The sequence below is a fragment of the Dryas octopetala genome, chromosome 8 (genome assembly GCF_963921425.1).
Source record: "Dryas octopetala chromosome 8, drDryOcto1.1, whole genome shotgun sequence".
NCBI lineage: Eukaryota > Viridiplantae > Streptophyta > Magnoliopsida > Rosales > Rosaceae > Dryas > Dryas octopetala.
This window is the reverse complement of record NC_141373.1, coordinates 13,216,403-13,238,713: the sequence shown is the minus strand read 5'-3', so window position 1 is coordinate 13,238,713 and position 22,311 is coordinate 13,216,403. Positions and strand designations below refer to the sequence as shown.

General features: G+C 36.0%; 1 pseudogene; it reads right to left on the bottom strand.

Moving 5' to 3' along the window:
- Positions 1–8,693: 8,693 nt before the first annotated feature.
- On the bottom strand, positions 8,694–11,834 carry LOC147277383 (uncharacterized; annotated as a pseudogene).
- Positions 11,835–22,311: the final 10,477 nt, after the last annotated feature.

The following is a 22,311-nucleotide window of genomic DNA, read 5'->3' as shown; positions in this document are numbered from 1 at the left end:
AAAATAGTACCTCCGTTAGTTTTTCTGTCAAATAAACTGTTACATGCTGACAAGGCAGGGATATTTTCATCTTTTTACCCACATTTAAAATATAATAATATTTTTAAAAACTTTTGAATAAAAAAATTTCTTAAAAAATTAAAACTTTTCAAAATTTTTAAAAAAATTTTGGGGGCAGGGAGGGTCGAGGGGGCTGGGTTGGGGTTGGGGTGTGTCGGGGATGGGTTGTATATGGGGTGTCGGGGAGGGGCTGGGTTGGGGGGAGGGTGGGGAAGAAGAAAGAAGGTGGGGGGGCTGGTGCTGGGTGTGGGGTGTGGGGTGCGACGGGACTGGTGCTGGGTGTGGGGTGCGACGGGACTGGGGGTGGGGGGGAGAGGGTGGGTCGGGCAGGGAGAGGTGGTAGGATGGGTGGGGGCAGGAAGGGGATGGGATGGGTGGGGGAGGGCTGAATGAGGGCTGGGTGGTGGCGGGAAGGGGAAGGGATGCGTGGGGGCGGGAAGGGGATGGGATGGAATGGGATGGGATGGGTGGGGAAGGGCTGGATGAGGGCTGGGTGGTGGCGGGAAAGGGAGGGGATGGCTGGGTGAGGGCTGGGTAGAGGCGGGAAAAGGGAAAGGATGGGTGGGGGCTGGGTGGTGGTGGTAGAAACGGGAGGGGATGGCTGGGGGCGGGAAGGGAAAGGGAGGGGAGGGGGGGAGGGCTGGGTGGGGGTGGGGGTGGGGAGAGGAGGGGATGGGTGGGGGTGGGGGAGAGGACGGGACGGGACGGGACGGGACGGGACGGGACGGGACGGGGTGGAGGGGAGGGGAAGGGGACGGGGCTGGGATGGCTGGGTGGGGAGGGGAAAAAATTAAAAATAAAAAGTTTTAATTTTTTTAAGAATTTTTTTATTCAAAAGTTTTTAAAAATATTATTATATTTTAAATGTGGGTAAAAAGACGAAAATACCCCTGCCACGTCAGCATATAACGTTTATTTGACAGAAAAACTAACGGAGGTACTATTTTGACACAAAATGAAAGTTAAGGTACTTTTTTCAAATTTTTAAAGTTGGGGTACTAAATTGAAAATCAGTGTATAATTGAGGTACTTACAGATAATTTGCTCTTTTTTTTTTGGGAGAGAAGAGAGGCAGGAGGGACTGGGGGAGGGAGGACCCCCAACATCATGACGGAAACGAGACGATGATTTAAGTGGGGGTAGTTTAGTGATTTTACTTAATGATGTTTTGGTAATATTTCTTAATTGTTGGATTTGTTATGAGAGCTGCTATTTGCATACTTTTTTTTTTCTCACACATTCCCATACACTCACCTCAAATTCAAAATCTCTTAACACACACTCAACCAATTACTAAAAGACCTCCATTTCATTACACACCCCATTTTTCAACACACACAACACCCACACCCACACCCACACACCTCCCCAACCTTCTCTTTCTCACCTCATCTTTCTCTTTCCCACTCTCTCTCCTTCCCTCTCTCCCTTTCTCTGTCCTCTTCTCTGCATGACACCCCCAACCTTCTCCCTTTTTCTCTCTCTTCTTCTTTGCATGAAGCGCAGTACCACCACCCTGCACCTCTCTCTCTCTTGCTTTCTCTCTCTCTCTCTCTCTCTCCTCTTCTCTGAATGGCGCACATCCACCCCCACCACAAAAAATGGGCGCAGGTGGTTCAGCAGACCAATGTCGAACCCGTGGTTTCGTTCGGTAGGTACCCACCGAACAAACCTAGTGTGTTCGGCGGGTAACTACCGAAGGAAACCGACGGGTTCAGCACTGGTCTGCCGAACCACCTGCGCCCATTTTTTTTTTGTCTGCTTAGGCGAGAGGAGAGAGGAAATGAGATAGAGAGATAGAGATAGAGATAGAGAGAGAGAGAGAGAGAAAAAAAAAAGGAAAGAAAGAAATAGAAAGAGAGATGGAAAAGAAGAAGGTGGTAGTAGTGGTTGTTTTGGTGGTGCCATGGTGGTGGTGCATGCGGAGAGAGAAAGAAGGAAGAAGGTGGTGGCTCGGTTAAGGGGAAGAAGAAGAAGAAAAAAAAAAGGGGGAGGGGGGTGTGAATGAGAGAAAAAAAAGAGGGAAAGATAAGGGTTGTGTGGTCTTTTTTCTTGGGTGTATTGTTTTTTTTTAATAGGGGTGTGCAAAAAGAAGAAAAAGGATGTGCAAATAGTACCTTTCTTTGTTATGAGTGCTTCATCTACACACACTCATATCTGATATCTCTAGACTCTCGCTACACACCCATACTATTTTTTTTTAATTAATAGTTGTCCATTATGATCTTTTCATATTGGGTTAAAATGGGCAATGCTTGCGTCCCCCCTTAAGGTGCACCTGCGCATCCATCCTCTCCCCCAAAATTCTAGTTCGGAAGCACAGACTCAGGATTAGAACTGTTCATATTTTAGATCACCTATTAAAGATCATTTCTGCAAAAAATCAATTTAATCGAAAATTGTTTGGTTATGTAACTGTTATCGACTAAATAGACGGTTTTGTAAAAAAAACTACTTTTTAAATACAAATTGTCTATTTATTTGATAACAGTTATATAACCAAACGATATCTAATTGAGTTGATTTTTTATAAAGATGATTTTTAATAGAGAGTTGCTCTTTGCACACCCTTTCTTTCTTTTTGCACACTCTAAAAATTAAATTTGTGAAACAACAAAAAACACCCAAAACAAAATTACCCAAAACCCCATCCCTCTATCTCTCATTCTCTCCTTCTCTGTCACAGCACCCCACCCCCGTGAGGAACCATCCGCCGACCACCCCAGCCGCGCCCCTCTCTCTCTCTCCTTCCCTCTTACCCCAGCGACCACCCCACCCTCATCCCCATCCCCATCCCCATCCCCTTCCCCTCCTCTTTCTCTCTCCTCGAAACCCAACCCTAACCCCAACCCCTCACTCTCTCTCTACAACTCTCAGTCCGGACAACAAGTTCTTGTTAAGGTTGGAAAATTCTGTGATAGAGGTCACATATGGATAAACTCAAAAACCATAGCTGATTGTGTTGAGCCCTCATAGGAGCTTATTACGTCTAGAGCCATCCCTGAGCAAGGGCACCAGGGGCGACCGCCCAAGGCCTAATTTCAAGAGGGGCCTAAATTTTTGATTATATATATAATATATATATTATAATATTTAAAATTAGAATATATATATAATTGCTGCTGATTAGCTGAGTGTGTTGTTATAATAAAAAACGTTAGTGTATACATATATATATAATTGCTGGTAGTTAGAAATTATAGTTTTTTTTTAAGTGGGGCCCAAAGTTGCATAATCATTGCACATGCCTTGGGGGGAAAAAAAAAAAAAAGCTGAAAGTTGAAAGTTGAAAGATTGAAAATTTTTTTTCTTAAACAAATATCTCACTCTCTCTGTTACTCTCACTCTCTCTCTCTCTTTCAGGCTTTCAGCTCGCTCAGACTAACCCAGTTACCTAGTCGCCCTCTTTCTCAATCCTCAATCAATTGATTCAATTAAATTGAAGACTTGAACTTAATCCATTCGATTCTCAAGGCTTCAGCCTTCAGCTCCTCCTCTTCAGTCTTCTCTTGAGTCTTGATCTCTTTCTTAGCTTTGTCTTCAGGCATTTTCATTAATTGTTTTTGTCCTTATCTTATTCTAATTGTTTTTTTAGGTGGTGCATTTGATCACATGTTTGCTCAGATTGTTGAAGAATCTCTTTTTGACAAGTCCAAAAGTTGCAACTTTAATTCTTTTTTGTTCAAAGTTTGTATATTCAAAGGCCTTTTAACTTTAATTATTTTTTGTCCAATGTTTTTTGTTCAAAATTTGTATAAACTGTGATATCATCTTATGTTTAATGAAAGTATTTTTTTTTTCAAGAAAAAATAAATGAAAACATGTCTATAGAATTATATATATAGAAAATTATGATTAAATACCAAATATTAATAATTTTTCAGCAAAGCAGCAAAACAATAATTTTTGTAAGTTTAGGTACTAACCTAGAGCAATACATTTTGAATTAGGTCATAAATTAGTTTGCTATACAGTTGTGATTGTCGAACAGTTACAGTAGTGACTATTTAAAATTCATAAAAATTCAAAGTTTATAAGAATTTAGTACTTTTGATTTAGGCTTAGGAGATGAAGTCCTATAACCTAGAGACTAAACATTAAAATTTAAGCTTTACAAATACTGAAAAAACAACAAATCAATAAAAAGTCCTATTAAACAGTCACAGTTTGGTAGAACCATATTTTTTAAAGCTGGTACCTAAACTGAAATTTAGTATCTAAAGTGAAATTACATAAATATTTTAGTAGTTAAAATAAAATAATATTAAACTTTGGTACCTAAAGTCAACGGATCTTTATATATATATTTATATACAGAAATGATCACCCGCTCACCATAGAGCGGGGAATTCCTCGCTCATCTAACCACCTGCTCACCACAGTGCGGGGAATTCAATGATCGGGACCGTCCATTCTTTAGGTCCATCATGAAGGGTCGTCCATGTAAAAAATCAGCCAAATCGATAATTGTTTGGTCCTCCAAACTTTGCAGACAAATACAATTCGTTAAATAAGGTTAAAATGATGTTAATAGTAATACACTGGCTAAACAGTTTTCAATTTGGTTGATTTTTTGCAAGGGTGATCTTTGAATGATGCCCTAAAATATGGACGGTTTTGGTCATTGAAATTCGTTGCTGGGTGGTTAGGTGAGCGGGGAATTCCCCGCTCTACAGTGAGCGAGTGATCATTACTGTATATGTATATTGTACAAGGGCCCATTTCAGATTTTCACCCCGGGCCTTTAAAATGTCAGGAACGGCACTGATTACGTCGGTGGAAGATTGATTGTTGCACTTCATGTGATGAAATGACATGGAATTGATTGTGAAATTGAACCTTCATTAGTCACTGAAGCCATCATAAGGGCATCTATGAGATCCTACTACCCAAGAACTAACGAAATTGCTACCTTGGAGTTGAAGCTTGGCTATGAGTTTTCTGTAAAGGGTCTGTTGCAGGAGGCCATAACCCAGCCAGAAAGGGAGAGGGAGAGGGAGAGGGAGAGGGAGAGGGGGAGAGAGAGAGGAGGGGAGGGGAGGGGCTAGGTAGGTCGGGTGAAGGGTGGTGGCTGGGTGAGGGAGAGGGAGGGCTGGGTATGTTTTTTTTTTTTTTTTGAAATAGATAAAATAGGGATATTATGGTAATTGGGAGAGGTATATGTATGAGAAAATTCAATTGTGGAAGGAGTGTAAGGTGTAAAGTGAGAAAAAGTAAGAAAATGATGTGCCAAAAAAAAAGTGTGCAAATAGCAGCACTTTTTTTAATATATGATCTAAAAAATGAACAATTCTGATCCTAAGCCTTATAATGCCAAAAGAGATTTTTGGAGGAGAGGGTGGATGCGCAGGTGCACCCCTAGTGGGGACACAAGCATTGGTCGGTTAAATTTGTCACTTCACAAATTAAATGAAGAGAAGTGTGTAGTGAGAAAAAAAAAAGTGTTTAAATCGAAATTCTCGTTGTTATTTAGACATTCATGTGGTATATGCAATTGTCAATAACATGTTGATGTCTTATATTATATTTGTCCATGTGTCACTTTTAGACATATGTCATATTTGGATTTGGGCTGACATGTAAAATCAATAGTTTTCATTGACATATGTAATTATTGGATTGGATAATAGATATAATACGCCAATTGGTTCACATAATTGCCAATTTAATTACAACATTTGTCAAGTTTGAATTGACATTGACACGTAAATTAATTTAAAGTTATTGCAAATTACACCATCTATTAGCAGGCCAATAAAAATTAATTTACAATAACATTCCAAAGGCATCGGTTATCTATAGCCTATTGGCCTCAAGTAAAACAGAAAAACAGAGAATAAGAAATTGGTTATTTATATTAATTGTATACTCACATATCAATTTTTTTTTTATTACAACATAATTTTGGAGGCGGCCATGACCTCCCTCAATCTCTATGATATGCCGGCCAATTAAAAATGTTGTAACTCTATGTTTGGTAAATCGCTGATCTAAATCATATTACTGCAAATATGACAACAAAAAGATGTATACTTTAATCATTCCCTATGCAATCATTTTCTCTTCTATCTTCAAGTTGAGTAGGTCTTGGAAAACTCAACATCAGTGATGAAGAGACAATGAAAGTCTAGCTAGATCTCCAGATTTTGGTGGGAAAAAACAATCAAATGATGGAAATTTGGAGTCCACCAACAATGCATAAAAGAAGAGATCGAAGACCAAAAAAGTTGAGGATTTAATATATATTCAATCCCCTCCCTCGTGATGCTCTGTGGTGCATCATTCTTCCCCACTAAATTTCTGCAAGATCAAGCTCAAGCAACCTCCATGTCCATCTTGGCTAACAAATTTACAACAGAATTAGAAAGACATTTGTTATTCATAAGCCTTAGTAAAACACAACAAAAGAGAGAGAGAAAAAAAAAGAAAGAAAGAAATAATATATTAGTTATTTAATTGAATTATCTACTTACATTTCAGACGTTGTTTCATGGAAGTAATGGATGGAGATTTGCTCTTTATTATGCTCTATCCTTTGTCAAGGAGGTTGTGGTTTTCTATCTGGTAAATCATTGCTCCGATCAATCTAGTTATTTGATAATTTGAAGACAATGTTTCATAGAAAATAAGGGTTAAATAAAAGTGTATCCTGCTATGGATATAAAACTGTAGAACAAGACTGGTTACAAAGCAATAGAAATTTCAAGGCATAATGATTTTTAGGAAGATTTGGATGTGCATGTGAGACCTAAATGACACCTTATTATATATAGAATTGTTGTGTCACTTTTAGACATGTGTCAAATTTGAATTAGGGCTGACACATAAAATCAATAGTTTTCATTGACGAATATCATTATTGGATTGGATATGCTACGTCAGTTAGAGCAAATTATTGGTTCACATATTTGCGTATTTTCTATTTTTTGGACATCTGTCAAATTTGAATTGGGATTGACACATAAAATCAATAATTTTGACTGATGAATCTTATTATTGGATTGAATATGATACGTCAGTTAGAGCAAATTATTGGTTCACATACTTTTCGTATTTTTTGTGTTTTAGACACCTGTCAAATTTGAATTGGGATTGACATGCAAAATCAATAATTTTCATTGACAAATGTCAATTATTGAATTGTATATGAAACATGAATTGAAGCAAATTATTGGTTCTCATATTTACCTTTTAGTACTTTTAAGATCTTGTAAAGTGAATTTCACACATAATATGAATAATTTTCATTGACAAAAGTAATTATTAAATTGGATGTGGTGTGTCAATTAGATCAAATTATTGGTAGATATATTTACTTATTTACTATCCTATATGTTAGATGTTTAGAGAATCACTTGGTTAAAAAAAAAAATCACTTGATTACTTTATGAGAGTTTTTTAATAATAAAAATTTAAGTGGATTGTATATTTTGTTTGGCTCATGCTATTCCGATCATCCTAAATTGCTGAGTTCATCCTATTTTTAAATTCTAATTTTACTCTTAAAATAAAAAAATTCCAATTTTATTTGTCAGTTCATTCGACAATTGTCTGTCGAAATGTTTGTAGTTATTTGGCACCTAACTGCCGCTCGAACAATGGTGGAGTTTTCGGTAAGTAATCACCAAATGGAAATGAGAAAGGCATATTGCCAAACATTGTCATTATATTCGGCCATAAGCTGCCGAACTCTTTAGTATATTTCGATAGAATGTTGCTAAATGGGTCTGGGTGATTTCATAATTTTTTGCAAGAAAGGGTAAAATAGGAAAAATTTATCCAAAATATGTTAGAGTGGTCAACTCAGCAATGAAAGGTAGTCAGAATAGCCTATGCCATTTTGTTTATCTAAATTTTTTAAGGCCCAAAATTAATAATAGTTTGATGTAATGGCCCACTTGCAAAAATATAGTGATAGGCCGGTCCAATTAATGAGTTGAGCACTCGTGTTTGTGCTGAGCACTTGCTCCTTTTTGTAATTTTTTTTTTTTTCGTTTTTTTACAATATAATTAATGTTGTAAAATAACAATTAACCATTGTCATTGTACAATAATAACTTTAAAAAGATTGCATAAAATACTAATTATAGATCTATTTTCTGTGTTTTTCTTACATAAACATGTAAAAAACAAATAAACAAAGATAAAACAAAAAATTCAAGCTTATGGAGTCACATCCTCATGAGTTTCAACATAACAACAATTGTTACTTATTGCCACTGTTTTTAAATACAGAAAACGGTTTTTAAATAGGGTGCCAAGCAGACCCTAATGGTCTTGGTTTTGATTGTACATTCTTGGATTGTTTCTTCACTGTTGTGCTGTTGCTCAGTTTATAAGAAAATTGTACTAACTCTTATATAAAAAAACAAGTGGTTGTGACGTTTTGCTTTGTTTAGAGCCTAGCTTAGCAGCAAGGTGATCATCGACTTTGTTCTTAACTTTTAAGGTAGCAATCAAACTGAGCAACTTGGATTAAGTGTTTCATGTGGGATTAAAAGCTTTATGTCTCCATTCCCATTCTTACCACTTTTGGTCCATTAGGTTTTGCATTAACTTAAAGGAACTTCCATGTGAATGTGCATAGAACGAGAGACAAACTAAAATATTTTGTCTATTTTAGTGGTAGAATACTAGAATATAATAAAGGAGAGATCTTTTTTAGGAGAGCAAGTGCCATTTGAAAACCAGAATGTTAGAAAGTCAAAATAATTGCTTTGAGATTGTGGTAGAGCAAGTCCCATTCTTTCCTGTGCTGTTAGATGTACTGTTGTTGGTTGTAGAGGATTTGATTGTACATTCTCGGATTGATCTTCACTGTTGTGCTGCTGCTGAGTTATAAGAAAATTGTACCGACTCATATAGAAAAAACATGTGGTTGTCCCAGGGGCCATTGAAAGGGCCACTATAATCATAAATGAGAATAGAAAATAACATTGAAGATCAGTATTATGCTCCATCAAACCCCTCAATCAACATCAAATATGTCTGAGGATGAAGCTGGCAACCCATCTTCTCCATGATGCTCACCAGCTGAGAGCAACTATTGACATAACCCCTCTTAACTAAACCATCCAGGAGAAGTTTCCAAGCTACTTCATCATAGTTATATCCACAACGAAGCATACTGCAGAAAATGGCATTTGCCTTCTCGTGATTCTGTTCATCAAAAAGTCCGCATATAAGCAACTTGCATGACTCCAATGCTGGTAAATAACCATGCTCAATCATAGTATCCACCACCAATGCTGCCTCTCCATACACTTGCAACTCACAACAACAATTAAGAATACAATTACAAATATCCTCGCTGGGCGAAATTCCCATATCTCTCATATGACTATATAACCTTTGGGCTACTTCCAAGTTCCTCACTTTGCAAAGTCTCATTATAAGCTGGCCAAAAGTGTTGGTATTGGGAGCACAACCATGTGCAACCATCTTCTCAAAGAGCTCTAAAGCAATTTCAAAATCCATTGTCTTCCACAAATCAGTAAAACCAACAAAGGAGACATTTGAAACCATATCAAGTCCCAATATATCATTGTTGGTCTTAATCGACTTTCCATTTGAGACATGTTTGATTAAAAAGTAATAGGTATGATGAGAAGGCTCGCAATCAGCATCAAACATGCGCTTAAGAACATCAAATGCACAATCTATTAATCCCATATGTCCATATGCATCAATTAAAAATGTGTAAGTCAGTGAATCTAGGGCAATTCCTTCTTCATTCATCTTAATCATCATCTTTTCTGCTTCTTGTATATTCCCTTTGCTGCAATATGCCTGAATAAATACATTGTAAGTAACTACACTAGGTTGGTTACCGACCAAAACCATCTCTTTGAGAAGCCTATGAGCATGCTCAAACTCACCTTCTTTCAGCACTTGGTTAATCAGAGTATTATACACCCAGATGCTAGGCTTCGCACCAGCACTTAACATCTTTTGCACCACTAATGATGCTTCTATTATTTTCCTCTCTTTGCACAGCCCAACTATCAAGGCAGAGTAAGTACGTGGATTTGGCAAACAATCCTCAATAAGCATTCTATCAAATAAAGAAAGTGCATCAATGATTTTCCCAACCTTGCAGTAACCATCAATTAAAGCAGTAAATGTCACTACATCTGACTTGATGCCTTTTTCCTTGAGAGAATCAAACAGGACTTGAGCTTCCTCTAATCTCCCCCTCTTACAAAGAGTGTTGATGAAAACACAGTAAGTCCGCTTGTTAGGAACAAAACCACTATGATTCATCAAATTTAGCAACCTATAAGCACTATCTAAATGACCTGCTTTACACTGCCCATTTATCAACAAGTTATATGTAACCAAGTCTGGTGAGAGGTTCCGTTCAAGCATCTTGTTAAGAAGTGCCATTGCCGGGTGCACATTATTCCTTTTACAAAACCCATAAATCAATATTTTGAATGTGCGAACATCTGGACAACAATTATTAGCTTCCATCAAAGAAAAAATCTCAAGTGCCGCCTCAACTTTTCCCTCTTTGCAATACCCGTCAATCAATGCAGTGTATGTGACAACACTAGGAATAAGCCCTTTCTCCAACATCCCGTTTAGCAACTGCCTAGCATCATCAAGCTTATTTTCCTTACACATGATACCGATGAGCTCAGTATAAGTATAACCATCTGGTTCGCAACCCTTCTCTTCCATCTCATTAATTACATTAATCACTTCTGATTTCCTTCCTAATCTATACAATGCACGAATAAGAACATTATATGTTGAAACATTTGGAAAGCAATCATCGTCCCCCATGTGAGAGAACAACTTGAAAGCCTCATCAATCCCGATCAGCCTCACAAAGACCATGTATTATATTAGTATACGAAATCACATTTGGCTGACAACCCTTATGGGGCATTAGCTTAAAAATCCGAAAAGCACTATCCACATCCTTATTCCTACAATGACCCATTATCAAATGATTGTAGGTAATCGTATTGGGTCTGAGACCCGCCTCCACCATCTTATTGACATACAAGTCTGCCTCAACCACATTGCCCAGGTTGCAATACGCATACACCATGTCATTAAAGGTAAATTTATTTGGCATAATTTTATCATCCAACATTTCCAAATACAGAGTTTTCACGTCTTCAATCGGTAAAAACTTAAACAGTGAGAATAAAAGGAAATTGTAGGACCTGAGAGTGAGCTTGAACTCAAATTCATGATGGGGAGCACCGCGGTTCATTCGGCGCAAAAGGTCCAGCACGAAGCGTGTGTCGCCGGCTGAATTGCAAGCCTTAATCATCGAAATTCTGATCTTTTCCGCGGGGCCCAGCAAGCCATTGGAGAGCAGAATGTTGAGCAATGAGGAGTGGCAGTGGACATTGTGTTTGTAGCCGGGTTTGTGGGCGATCCAAATGAAGAAGTCAAGGGCAGTACGAGGGTCCGGATTCAGGGCAAAGAGGGAAGAGACATGGGATGGGGATATGGAGGGGATTAGCTTTTTGAGAGAAGGGTGTTTTCGCCATTTGGGGTTAGAGAGGATCGTAAAGAGCTGGGAAGAGAGGTCTACGTTAGAAGAAAAGGACTTGAGAAGGAGGAGGATGGGGTCCCGTGGGCTGATAACGGCCGTCAGTTTTCTGATGATGATCATCTTGGGATGATCCGACGGCTGAGATGACGGGGAGGAGGAGGAAAGAGTAGGGTTTTGATGCTTTCGATTTCTTCAACTTCAACATTAACATGGATGTGGGTGATGGTACTGGTGGTGATATTCATGATTTTTTTGTTGCAGAGTACTGGTGGCCTTAGGTAAAACTTACTGTATTTGTGCTGAAGGACCTCAAAGCCTCAAAAGTGTGTTTTCAATTGTGTCATTCTCGAATGTCGTTGCCTTTACAGATATTTTATTTTTTAAGAAAATTAGAGTAAAATTATTACCTACGAGTCTACGACTACGACATATTATTAAAGAATTAAATTTCAAATTTCGTAGAAATTTTGATAAAATTTTTGAAGATTTTTAAATTTTGATAAAAATAGATAAAAATGACATAAATTGCTATCAAAATACGAAAATTTTAAATGAAACTTTACCATATGTTTATTTAACATATTATTTACTAAATTGATAAAAAATATTGAAGAAACCAAATTATATAGTAGGTTTCATGTGATATAAGATGAATATAATACGCGCTAGAGCAAATACTGTTAAATAAAATTAGTATAATGAATAAATAAAATTAGTATATTCTTTGTACTCTATAATTACACTAAAATCTAAACTCTAATACTCTATATACTCTATATATCCTAATACTCTTTACAGTCTATAATCTATATATTAAACCATATATACTCTATATTTTTTAGGATATTAGGTTTTATGCCTTTTAGGATATTTTTAATTATTTTTTTATATATAAATGTATTAAAGTTTAGGGTTTAAAATAACTAAACAAAACCCCAAACATTTTTTTTTTCTTTCCAATTGCCTAAAGGCCCCAAACCCCCCTCATTTTTTTTTTCTTTCCTTTTTTCCTGTGCCTCTCACCCAGCCAAGCTTTGTCTTCACTGAGTGTAACAATTAACCCAAATTTTTGTTACTTCAATTTTTCAAACTTGTTTTAAGATTTGTTTAAAGGTATTAGAAATTTCCTTAAGTTTATTTTAACTAACTTAGACCTTTGGTTGTGGTTCTAGAGCTTAGTTGTGTGGAAATGAATTTTAGAAAAGAAAAATTAAAGAATTTGACGATTTTTTTTTCAAAATTAAATTATGAGAGTAGGATTTTTCATAATTTTTCTGAAAGCAATTTGACTATTTGAGGTCATAAGAAATTAGTACTCATCGATACGAGTCCGTAGGATTTTTCGGTGAATTATTTGGAGTCTCGAGCTATTTTTGGTAAATTTCCGAAGTTGGAGAAAATAAAAAATATGAGTTAATTAATTGCGGATGTGGAAAATTTCGATAAATTTTGGTAAATTTTTCCGCAATTTCGAAAATTTCAGCGAAAACTTCACGAAAAATTGTTGAATATGTGTTTCGATTTCGAAACCCTGAAAAAATGAAATTTAATACCTTGCATACTATCAAGGAATTAAATTTCCATGCAAATTTCGAAGATTTTTAAATTTCGACAAAAATTAGACGGAAACGATGGAAATTGCTATCAAAATACGGAAATTTTGAATGAAACTTAACCATATGTTTATTTAACATATTATTTACTTCATTGATAAAAAACATTAAAGAAACCAAATTATATAATATCTTTCATGTGATATAAGATGAATATAATGCGCGCTGAAGACAAATGTTATTAAATAAAATTAGTATAATGAATATATGAAATTAATATATTCTTTATACTTTATAATCTATACATTAAACCCTATATATTCTCTAATCTATACACTAAATCCTATATACTCTATAATCTATACTCTATATTATTTAAGATATGGTATATGATATTAGGGTTTAGGCCCTTTAAGATGTTTTAAATTATTTTTTATATAAAAATGTATTATGGTTTATTAGTAATTAGGGTTTAAAAACAACTAAACGAAACTCCAAAAGAGCTAAACCAAACCCCAAACGAAATCCCAAACTTTTTTTGTTCTTTCCAATTGCCTTAAGACCTCAAACCCCAATTTATTCTAAACCTTTTTTTTCTTTTTTCTTTTTTTTCCTTTTCTTTTTTTTTTTTTTTTTTTCTTTCCTTCCTCTTCCCCCATGGGCCGTGACTCTCTCCTCCAAGTATCCAACAACAGCAACTTCACATGCCAATTGCCAAAATATAATATCAATATTATACATTTTTTCACTACTTTTTAAACATTTTTTATTTTATGAGTCTTACACAGTCACTAACAAGATACTTATTATATTATTATATATACAACTTTGTATGTTTCCTGCAAGCTCAGTTAGTTAAAGCAAAAACTGTATGAATATCATAAATGGGATAAAAAATCCTATTTTTAAAATATTTTTTATTGGAATAAAGAAATCCTATTTTTTAAAATATTTTACAGCTAAAGTGCACAACTGATGGTTGTGAAATACAAGTTATACACTTATACTAAACAAGAACCTGCAACTTTTTGTTTTTTGTTTTTTGTTTTTTTTATCAAAGAACCTGCAGCCTTAGTTCCAGCACTTAGCAACGAAGAGGAGAAACTTCCACGCCACCAGACTAGCCACCTTACAGAAGCTTCCCTCTGATTTTTCACCTATTATTTCTCTCTCCCAGTCCCACTGTGATTGTCCCAGATTTCTTCTCTCTTAGGCCTACCTCCTCCTCATCTCCCTCCCCGATCTCTCTCTCCCAGATCTCCTCTCTCCTCCCTCCCCAATCACCTCTCTGTTTGATCTGCCGCCCTCCTCCGGCGACAACTGGCCACTTCCTCCCCTCTCTCCCTCTAGCTCCGCCTCCCAGCTCGAAAATTTTGCCGAAATTTTTCGAAATTTAAACGAAATTAATTTGGTATAGGGTTAAAATTTCTATACCCCAAAAAAACTAAATTTTCGGCGAAATTTCGGCGAAAATTTTGAAATTTTACTCCTTGCATATTATACAGTTAATTTTTCAATTATGCATGTATCACTTATGTATTATCACATACTAGCCTCTCGACACGTCATTTGTCTACAATATCTCTCTAAATTAGCCAATGCTTTAGGGCCCGTTTAATTCAAATTTTGAATGTTAAGAATGGAAATGTTTTTCTATTCTCCTATTTGGTAAGTAAAAGGAAGAGAAATCAATTCCTAACCTAAAAGAATCTGATGTCCTTATTAGGATAAAAATGAAACCCTTGTTGGAGCAATGAAATTGATTTCCCCCTCTTGAGAAAGCATTTAATGCTATTTTTGTTGACAAAACTAACCTTGATAATTTTTGAAAATGCTATCTTTATCCAAAAACCCTTTTAGGTTCTTTTATTCCTCCAACGTATTTTCTTCTTCACACCGAAAACCCAACGTATTTTCTTCTTTTATTCCTCCCGTGTGGCATGCCGACTACATTATGAACTTTGCTCATACCGGATCCAATCAATCATTGACTCCATTGTCTAGTTCTACCCGAGGTACAAGGCACCCTCTCTCTCATTTTTTGTCTTATTCTCGTTTTTCTCCTTCTCATTTTTCTTTTCTTGCTGCTATTTCTGGTCTTCGTGAGCCCACTAACTATTCTCAGGCAGTTCTTGATCCAAAATGGAGGGATGCTATGCAGGCCGAATTGGATGCTCTTAACCAAAACAACACTTGGACTCTTGTTCCACTTCCAGATCATCATTGCCCTATTGGTTGCAAATGGGTATACAAGATCAAATATAATTCTGATGGTTTTGTTGAACGCTACAAAGCCCGTTTGGTTACTAAGGGCTATACTCAGATTGAAAGGGTTGATTATATGGAGACTTTTTCCCATGTCAGGTGTCTTTTAGCTGTTGCTGCTTCTCGCAATTGGTTTCTTCATCAAATGGATGTTCAAAATGCCTTCCTTCATGGTGACCTTGATGAGGTTGTCTATATGGAAGTTCCCCTTGGTCTTCGTCGACAGGGGGAGAATATGGTATGTCGGCTCAATAAGTCCTTATATGGTTTAAAGCAAGCTTCTCGCAATTGGTTTGCGAAATTCTCTCATGCTATTCAACAAGCAGGTTTTAAACAGTTAAAGGCCGATTATTCCTTATTTACCAAATCTGAAGGCAATTCTTTTACTGCAGTACTCATTTATGTGGACGACATTATTGTGACAGGTAATAATGAGCCATCAATTAAATCTCTCAAAAATTCTCTCCTGCAACAATTCCGCATCAAGGATCTTGGTAATCTAAAATATTTTCTTGGCATTGAAGTCTCCCGGTCCCGAAAAGGAATCTTTATTTCACAACGAAAATATGCTTTAGATATTCTTAAAGATGCATGATTATTGGGATCTCGTCCAGATTCTTTCCCGATGGGAGAGCATTTAAAACTGAATCTTGAAGATGGCGATTTATTGCATGATCCCACCAAATATAGAAGGTTGGTTGGAAAATTAATTTATCTCACTGTGACAAGGCCCAATATAGTTTACTCTGTTCAAATTCTAAGTCAATTTATGCAGAATCCTCGAAAACCACATTGGGAAGCTGCTTTCAGAGTTTTACGATTTATTAAAGGAAATCCTGGTCAAGGATTATTTTTCCCTTCCTTTAATGATTACGCATTAAAAGCTTATTGTGATTCAGATTGGGTAGGTTGTACAACGACCAGGCGTTCTATTTTAGGATTTTGTATCTTTCTAGGAAATTCTTTAATTTCCTGGAAGTCAAAGAAACAAACCAATGTGGCTCATTCTTCCGCTGAAGCAAAATATCGGGCTATGGCAGCAACATGTTTGGAAATTGTGTGGATGCGGTATAATTTGCAAGATCTCAAGGTTCCACAAAATCAGCCAGTAACTTTATTTTGCGACAACCAATTAAGCAGCTCTTCACATTGCAAAAAATCCTATTTTTCACGAGCGTCCAAAACACATTGAGATTGATTGTCACATTGTACGAGAAAAGTTACAAGCTGGAATAGTTGCGCCATCATATATTCCGTCTCAATCACAACTTGCAGACATCTTTACCAAACCATTGGGAAAAGCACAATTTCATCACTTAAGTGGCAAGTTGGGACTTCATAACATTCACTCTCCAACTTGAGGGGGAGTGTTATGTTACGTGATTTTGTTATACACTATAATTATAGCATAGAATATCTTTAATTGTAGTATTTGATTTTCCTTAATTATTGTATAGGATTCTTGTATAGCTATTCTTTCCTAGATTAGCTACTTCGTATCACCTTATAATGGGGTTGTATCTTTGTAAACAATTATTCAAGAATACCAGAAGATCTCCCAAACACCTTTCCAAATTAACACCAACGTCTCATATTCTAAGCATCAAAGCAAGGCAGAGCTTCAATTGCAGGGGAGAATTTCACTTGATTCATCCTCAGAACAGCTTTGATTAAGGTGTGTTATATATATATATATATATATATAGGCTTTATTACACTTTACCCACCTGAATTTTGAGCTCAATCTCACTTCACTACCTAAACAAAAAATTGTGTCAATTTACCACCTGAATTAAAAATGTGATGCAATGTACCACATATGGTTCATTTTGTCTAAATTTTTGTTAAAAATAAGAGTGTTTTAGTCTTTTCAAGTCAGTTTTTTATTGTGTCAAAGCATATAAAGTGAAAAAAATGATTTTTTTTTCTTCTAACAATAAGAACTTGAAAAATACCAAAACACTCTTATTTTTAACAAAAGTTTAGACAAAATGAGTCAAAGGTGGTACATTGCAACAAATTTTTAATTCAGTTGGTAAATTGACACAATTTTTTTTAGGTGGTGAAGTGAGATTGAGCCCAAAGTTTAGGTGGGTAAAATGTAAAATAGCCATATATATATATTATTCATCACCCAACATGATGTTTGTTCACTATTTCTTTCTAAATCTAATTTTCTGATTTAATGATTTTTTTTTTTAACTTTGTTCCTTTCGATGTTGCTATATATGTTAGTGCTTGGGTTATGCCATTTTTTTTTTAAATCTGATTTTGTGAAATTTTTTTTAAAACTTTGTTCTTGTCAATGTTGCTATATATGTTAGTGCTTAGGTTCTACCATTGATGATTGTATGTATTTTGTATATATCTTAGCTCTTTTTTCTTAAGTAACTCTTGTCTATACGTACTCTTGTTTGTTATTTTGGAGTATCATTAGTCACTTTATGAATGCCAAAATGTTTATATTTATTAAACTTCACAACAACTTTTATTAATTAAGGTGTGTTAAAAGAGATTTTGGTATGCAGGTATGGCGCGTCTAAAATTGTCGAAGAGGAAAAAGCTTCTTCTAATGTTGGATTGTATTATGTGTTTATTTAATGTCATCGTTTGACTCTATGTTATAATGTATATCATTGTACGTTAATGCGTAATCGAAAGCGCATGTTAAAATTAAGACATATATACTAATAATAATGATTTTTGAAGAGTAGGAAATTTGCATCGCATGATATATACAAGTGATATAAAATGCATAGATGAGCTCCGCATGGATATGAGGACATGCATTTACCATACTATGTTCTATGCTCCGTGCCATTGGTAGGCTGCAAGATATAAGACATGTTTCTGTGGATGAAATGGTAGCTATGTTTTTTAATATACTTGCCTATTATGAAAAAAATAGTCTTACAAAATAAATTTTTCCGTTATGGGGAAATAATTAGTAGACATTTTAATGCGGTGTTAGAGGCAATCTTATGTCTACAAAGAGAGTTGTTAAAAGCACCAGAACAAGTGCCTGAAGACTCAACTGATGAGAGGTGGAAATGGTTTAAGGTACATATCATGAATATGTTAGCTAGAATTATTATTCTTATAGGAAAAAAAAAACAAATATTTAATTTAATTTTTTTTAATCATGTAGAATTGTCTTGGAGCACTATATGGGACATATATTAAAGTACATGTGTCAAAAGCTGACAAGCCTTGGTATCAAACTAGGAAGAATGAGATTGCTACAAACGTCTTGGGAGTATGCTCTCAAGACATGCAATTCATCTATGTATTACCAGGTTAGGAAGGTTCTGCAGCAGATTCTCGAGTATTTCGTGATGCTATTAGTAGGAGACATGGGTTGAGGGTCCCTCGTGGTAAGAGAATTACTTAAGTTCTTGGTATTTAATATTTATATCAAATTTTCATCACTAATAACAATTATAACGGTAAATTCATTAAATAAGATCTTATTACCACTACTACAAAATCCTTCATCAGGCACACCCACCAAACAATGCCAATTAGTCTCAAATGGCACACTTTGCAGTGCCTATTGTTGTTATATTCACGGTTTGTGCGGTGGTGCGATTTGGAGGGGTATCTATTGTGACAATGTCACGGTTTAACTAACTGTGAATCCATTCAGACTGGGTCCCACGCCATTCTCATTAGCATACTTGAGCCGAGCTGATATACAAGCGGCTTTAAAGGAAAGAAACCGCTGGTGTTCATGAAGCCATTCATTTTCATGCTCTCATGGTTGTGTAACCGTGAAACACTAAATAATATTAAAATATGGCATAACATTGACATGATAAACATATAAATATTGTATACGAATTATTCATGTATTTTTTTTTATTAAATGACCTTTGCTTTTCACCTTCGGGTATCCGTGCCATACTTTCATTAAATATATAAAACTAATACATATACAATTGCTCATATATTGTTTCATATACAATAATATCAAATAATATATATACTTATAATAATGCTTATGTATTGAACAATTAGTTACTAATAAACTGTAATTTTTGCCATAAAAAAAGTTTAAATTGCCATGATAAATAAAACATTCAACTTTCACACATTTGCTTCACAATATTGATGAGTCTATAATTATATTAGTTTGTTCAACAAAATAACTTGCCTATTTACATCCAAAATATACCCAATCTAAGTTCACTGATATGATGGGTTTAGGAATATACCAAATATCCTATAGATACAACAAATATAAGAAAATTAGATTTGATGCCCTAAGGAAAGTGAACACTACCTTCAAAGGAAGCAAGAGAACGTAGAACAAGTGTGTAGTACGGTGGCATACAAAAATGATACTTGAAAGCCACAGACCAGATTTTACCCAGAACCTTCAAAAAAATTATAGTTACAATCAGCCTCAAGTAAATATAAAGCAGCAAGTGGGATTATGTCTAACACTAGAACAAAGAAAATCCAGAATTGAAGGAAGACGCAATCAATTACAAATTGAGGGTAAGCCAACAATTACGAGTATGCCTATCTACAATATCCTTGGCATTTAAATTTGATGAATACCTAATGGAATAAATACACAGGATGCTACTAATGACCATAGTACATGAGATCAATAGCATAGCATGACTGCATTCATAAAACAAGCAGAGCTCTCAACAAAAAGCCAATAAATTGGACCATCAGACCCATACAAAAATATGTTTAGCAACTTCTAAAGAAAAATTAATGTCATAGTGCATCCCTAATATTTGAAACACAAACGTTCAACATCATCTAATGACTTAATATCAAGAGGACGATCATCTATGGATGTGGTATTTTATTCAAGAGATCAAGACATGATTCTCACCCTGCTGAACTTCACATCAGGAATTCCATCTCTAAATTCTACTTCTCCCAACTCATATCCAGATCCTGAAATATATTTAGAACTCAACCAGTTAGTAGCCATATTTAAAATGGCAGTACAATCTCATTGGTCTCCATAAAAAGATCTTTTTTAGTAACATAATATTTAGCAAGGCACCATAGAACTGAAACTAGAGAAGCTGATATGATACCATAGTTACACGCCTGAGACTAGTCCCTGGGCTTACAACATCCATTTCAGTCAAAGAATTAACAAGGGATGCCCAATCTCCATTTACTATGTGCACTATGGATGCTAGCATAGCAAATTGATGCCTCTTTTCCATCTGAACAAAGCAAAAGCAAACCAAAATCCAAAATAACTACGATGATATCATGTACGCAGGTTGGGATTGCAGATGCTAAAAACTTTACCATATTCACTTTAGAGAAGCACAAAAACTTACTTAATCGCTAAGTGATGGATCGATCTGTCACTGCTCCAAAAATTAAATTTGATGTCGGATCAACAAGATCATATATATATATATATATATATAACCTCGACAGCAACATTTCCCTAACCCGTGAGTCATTGAATCCCCAAATCAAAACCCTAACCCTAAATCCCTAATTTGAAATTTCAGAGATGAGACATACCTTTTGATTTTGGGAGAGATGAGAGTGAGAGATGAGATCGAGAGTGAGATCGAGCCTCGTGGGTGTGGGTGTGGGTGTGGGCGCTCTCGAGACTGGGATAGAGGCGAGATCGAGACGTCGAGAGTGAGATCGAGAGAGATCGCGACTGGGTACTGGCTGGGTGTTTCTGGAAATGGGAGATCGCGACTCGCGAGTGACTAAGTGAGAGCTGAGAGTGAGAGTCTTTAACTTGACTCATATATGCTGTGATGATGAGAGAGAGGAGGGAGAGAGGAAGCTTTTGGGAGTGGTCATGTCGCCATCGGCCACCGGACGAGAGAGTTCTCGCCAGAGAAGATGATCGGAGTTGGGAGAAGGAAGAGAAAGACCGCGGACAGAGCTAGATCGAGAAGAGAGAAATGTGAGAGTCAAGAGAGAGAAAAAATTTAAGTAGGAAAAAAAAACATATCAGGTGTGTTACTGGAGGTCCGGTCCTCAAAGGAGAGAACCGGTTCTTAAGCCTATAAATTTCAAAGCGAGTTACTGGAGGACCGGTCCTCAAGAGTGAGAACCGGTCCTCAATCCTAGTTTTCTCAAACACCAATATTTTTGAATTTTTATAAAATATCCTAGACTCCTAGTCAATCTGTATTATCTATTTGGTCATGGCACAGTATGCAAACAGTGACTGATAGTTAAAATATAAAAAACATATCCAAAACCGTGAGAGTTTAGAAAACAACCAACAGGAACTTATACTAGTACATGACACGGTTTGGTCATGTGTGAAAATATTACTTTTGGTCATGGCACAGTATGCAAACTGTGACTGATAGTTAAAATATAAAAAACATATTCAAAACCGTGAGAGTTTAGAAAACAACCAACGGCCACTTATACTAGTACATGACACAGTTTGGTCATCTGTGAATTACTACATGGCACAGTTTGGTTATCTGTGAATTAGTACATGGCACGGTTTGGTTATCTGTGAAGTGATTCATTTCTCAGTTGGCTTGCGGCGGCTCCACGCAGCCGAAGCCGTTGATTTTTGATAACCCTCACAGTTTACCAGTGCCTATTATTCAATAACTCACCCTTTCTCCATGTCAACTAATTTGGAGTTACTGATTACTCCAAACCATGTATTAAAAGCTTCTAATCTCATCTTTAGCTAATCGTGAGTCATTCTTCAGTGCCTACTGTCCATTTTTCCAGTAGTGTACCTTGTTGACGATGCTGGATATCCAAATGGAGAAGGATTTCTTGCCCCTTATAGAGGGCAATAATATCATTTAAATGATTGGAGAGATGAATATCAACCTACCACGCTTGAAATTTTTTTTAATATGAAGCATTCATCAGCTAGGACTGTGATAGAGAGATGTTTTGGGTTACTGAAGATACGGTGGACAATACTATAGCATG